Genomic DNA, 5,000 nt, shown 5'->3' on the forward strand with positions numbered 1-5,000 from the left:
GAAATGTAAAGCTTCACGTGTCAAAACATTAACACTCCCTCTTCGTAAAGAGAGAACTACCAGCATGGCTGCGGAAGCAGTAACATATGATAAAGACAGGTCTTCGCCTCAATGTTCCTTGTGTTCTACGGTTGGAAATGCTGATAAATTTCATTTTATTCATAAGTGCCCTAATTTTCTTTCTCCTACAGATAAAGTGCATATTTTAAAATCTAAAAATGGATGTGTAAAATGCGGCCAGTTTAATCATGTTTCCGGTAAGTGTCGTTTTAAATTCAAAAGACGCTGTTCAAATTGTAACAGCTGGCATATGATTTACCTGTGTGATAGGAGTCCGTCACCAGGCAGAAACTCTAACGATATTAATAACTGCAAATCCAAGGAGGAAACTTCTCCTCAAATAAGCAGCGGTGTTGCCGTCCTTCCTACTTGTCATGGTGATTCCATTTTACCCACCTTTTCATTTAAAGTTGGGGGGACTGTTTACAGAGGACTGAAGGACAGTGGTTCGCAGAGCACGTTTGTCACTAAGAAATTGGCGGAGGAGAATAATCTTAAAATCATTAACTCAAAGGTAAAGCTAACAGTTAATGGGTTTAATGGTAAGAAGGAGTATTTTACTGAAATTATTGAAGTTCCTGTTACGATTGGAGATAAATCCTTTATAATTTATTGCTTGGTTGTACCAAACATTAATGTAGCATTGAAATTACCTCTGCTTGGTAGATTAGTTGATAAATTTCAGGCACAAGGTGTTAAATTAGCTGATCAATTCCTTAATAAATTTTCTCATGAAATTGATAATGTTCAGCTCATTTTAGGTACAGACTTCGCTTATTGTATTGCAGGTACAGATACAGTTTTTGGAGGAATAAATTCATCGATGTATACAGAGTGTCATGCAGGTATTTTGTTGTCTGGTAGCATTGATTTAATGATTAAGAATATTGATAATTTAGCTGATAAGAGAGTGCCAACCTCGGCTGTTAGTAACCCATTTGAGTGTAGTTCTGCTATTCATATCCAGAGTAATTCATTTTTGCAGAACTCTAAAGTTGATATTTTTGCCGATGATGACGTTAATAATAACTTTGAGGTAAACTGTTCATTTTCTGTAATAAATGAAAGAGGTATGCTTATGGAGAAACAACTGCAACAGGCCACTGATCAACTTCTAGAGTCTGAATGCAATTATTACTTAAATTACGATCAGAATTCCTACAATGATGAAAGTATTGAACTTAATAACCAGTTGGTCGAATTTACCATCAAAACCCTTCGTCGTAGGGAGTCTGATGGACGTATTATCGTTCCCTTGCTGTGGAATGAGAAAGTTTCTCATTTACTTTCAAAGAATGAAAATCTATCTAAGTTGATATTGAGGTCTAACCTCAAGAGACTTAAACGACATCCAGAACGTTTGCAGCTCGTTGACCAAACAATTAGGGAACAATTGAAGGCAGGCATAATTGAACCCATTTATGATTTAGAGGTGTTTAAAAGTGAGAACCCTCAACATTCTTTTTTACCACACATGCCTATCTTTAAACTGGATAGAGATAGTACCAAATGTAGGATTGTATTTTTGTCCAACCTTAGGGATTCTTCCAATAATATATCTTTGTCACATAACCAGTGCATGTATTCAGGGCCTACGTTAAACCAAAAATTGTCCTCTTCTTTTTTACAGCTTAGATTTGACCAAAAGTTACTCATATTTGACCTTAAGAAAGCCTTTAATATGTTATCCTTAACAGAAACTGATCAGTCCAAGTTGTTATTTTTTTGGTACAAAAATGTGAATCAAGGTGATTTTTCCTTATTGGCTTTTAAGAATGTAAGATTACCATTTGGCCTTAGATGTAGTCCCTTTTTATTGATGATTTCGTTATATTACATACTTGTGTTACAACCTTCAGAGGATTCTCGAATAGCAGATTTAAAGAAATCTATCTATAACATGATTTATATGGACAATGGGGCTATTACTGCCAACACTTCAGAGGAGTTAGAGTGGTCGTATAAACAGCTTTCCAATATATTCAATCCCTATAAATTTGACATTCAGCAGGTTGTAACTAATGATTCAACTTTACAGGATGAAGTGGACCGCGAAGCAGAGGCAGCTACGCCTTTCGTAACAGGTTGTTTGGTTTAAACTGGGATCGATGTTCCGACGAAATTTTCACTAAACCAATTTTTCTTGATCCCAATGCTAATACTAAAAGGTCTCTTTTACAAACAATTGCTTCACAGTTTGACCTTTTTGGTTTTAATATGCCATTGTTTAACCGCTGTAGATTGTTCATGCATCAATTAGTGTCAAAAGAATTTACATTGGGATCAACCATTAACGCAAGAATTGCAGAGAGAATGGATTAATATTTGCAGGCAATCCAACAGAGCTCCTCCTTTAAAAATTGCTAGGTGTGTTGGTCCACGAGATGGCAATTATGATATTTATATTTTTTCAGATGCAAGTAAGGACATATTTGGTTGTGTACTCTATTTACAGCATATTGAATCCAATCGCTTAAGCTTTATACATGCCAAAAACCGACTTGTAAATAAGCAACTTAAGAGTAAATCCATGCCCTCTCTGGAACTTAACGCAATACATTTAAGTGTTGAGTGTGCTCTTGAGATTTACAAAGATTTGTCTGGATCTGCTTGCTTAAAACCCTTAAAGGTTAATAATATTTACGTGTATACTGATTCTCTCTGTGCCTTACATTGGCTGAACGCTGCTGCCTTGAAATTGGACAAATTAAATAAACATTCTCCATTTGTCGTAAATAGACTTCATAATATACAAAGAATGTGTGAAACGGTTCCTATAAAATTTAGCTTTATTTCAGGGAAAAACAATCCTGCGGACATAATCACCAGATGTGTGTCATACAACCAGTTGCAAAATTCTTGCTTTTTTTCAGGACCAAATTTAAGTATAAATGAAGTTCCAGAATTATCAACTACCATACCAGCATTTGAGATGCCCACTGAGGTTCAAGCAACTCCTTCCACAGCTCAGGTTATTGAAGTTGCTAACAATCTTATTGATATTAATAATTATTCCAATTTCAGGAAACTTTTATTGATTTTTCGCAATATTTTCTTAGTGGTGCACAAGTGGAAGCTGAAAGCGAAAATTGCTTGCTCACCAGTCGCTAATTACTTTGCCCAGGCTATAAATTACTTGTTAAACAATGAAAAAAGAAAGCATTATCCTGAGGTATATTCTTACCTACAGCATGGTCTTAATTCCAGAAAAGACATTCCTCCTATTATAACGCAACTTAATGTATTTTTAGATAAACAGGGTCTTCTGAGAGTTAAGAGTAAATTCAAAAAATGGAATTATGGCTTAAGTGGAAATTACCCTTTATTATTGCACCCAGACAGTCATTTGACCAAACTAATTATTTGGGATGCACACCTCAAATTATTACATTCAGGATGTTATTCTGTATTAACAGAGCTTAGAAAGCATTATTACATCCCTAAACATTTCTCAGTTGTGAAAAAGGCTCTTAAACAGTGTGTTCATTGTCGTAGGTTTAATAATCGTTACATAAGGTTAAATCAGAACTTTTACAGAGACTTCAGAGCAGATCCTCCTACGGTTCCTTTTTCTAACATATTTATGGATTATCTAGGACCCTTCAATACGAAGGATGGAAAAGAGACCCGTAAGGTTTGGTTACTATGTATCACCTGTACTTGGTCTAGGGCAGTTAACCTCAAAATTTGCAGGAGTTTGAATGTTGCAGAATTTTTAAGAGCATTTCAGCTACACTGCTTTGAGTACGGGATTCCTCAACTTTGTATTAGTGATCTTGGGACTCAGTTGGTGGCAGGAGGTAATACCATAACTTCCTTCATTAGTGACCCTCAGACGCAATTATATTTTGAGGAAAATAATGTAAAACCCCTCTCCTTTCAGCAATATTTCAAAGGCTGCAGTGAATTGGGATCATTAGTAGAAGTCTGTGTAAAAATGGTCAAAAGATTAATGTTTGGAGCAATTAAGAATTTTATATTGACGTATGTAGACTTTGAATTTCTTGTCTGTAATATTGTGCATCTCATTAATCGACGACCTATAGCCTTCAAAGAAGCTGTTCGTGCTGAGACTGACAATGTGCCCGAACCAATAACGCCGGAACAGCTCGTGCGAGGCTATGAATTGACTTCTCTAAACCTTATCCCTAATCTTCAACCTCTTTCAGTTGAAGATCCAGAATTTTACCCTGATAATCAAGCTATTTCTCAGAATTACGTAAAGTTGTGTAAAATTAGGCAGACTTTAATAGAGACCTATCATAATGAATTTCTAGGTACTCTGATTCAGCAAGCAGTTGACAGGAAGGGGCGGTATCGACCCGTTACTCATAAATTACTGAAGGTTGGCGATGTTGTATTAATTAAGGAGGAACATACCAAAAGGAATAATTATCCTCTAGGCTTAATTTTGGAAGTTTTTAAGAATGATTTGAGTGAAGTTACCCATGCTGTTATCAAGAAGGGAAAAAACAGGCCAGACATCAAGGTTGCATGTAAATAATATTATTCCAATACTAGAAAACACAGGAAGTACCAATTCAGCTACTCCTGATGTTTGTAATTCTGTTACTTCGTCCTTAAGGCCCAAAAGAAAGGCTGCTATATTAAGCCAAGAAAGGACAAGACAGATGCTTTAATCTTTATTCAGTATTTGTATTTTCTTGTATTTAATTTAATTATTTTTACATTCCTAAATGTATTTTTTCTTACAATTGTCCAGTTATATATGTTTCAGGATGGAATTTTTTCATTTCTGAAAAAATCCCATCTTCGCCCCTGGACTGTACAAGACATTTCATATTTTCACATGGCGACAGGAAAGACTAGTAATTATTAAGAATTTGGTATTTTCAATTGCCCTACTCTTGGTACCATCAAACTGTCTTTCCTGCCGTCCAGTCTTTAAAGATGGATAGTTTGGTAACTCCTCCTCCTTC

Source organism: Palaemon carinicauda, chromosome 17 (genome assembly GCF_036898095.1).
Source record: "Palaemon carinicauda isolate YSFRI2023 chromosome 17, ASM3689809v2, whole genome shotgun sequence".
In the NCBI taxonomy this organism is placed as follows: domain Eukaryota; kingdom Metazoa; phylum Arthropoda; class Malacostraca; order Decapoda; family Palaemonidae; genus Palaemon; species Palaemon carinicauda.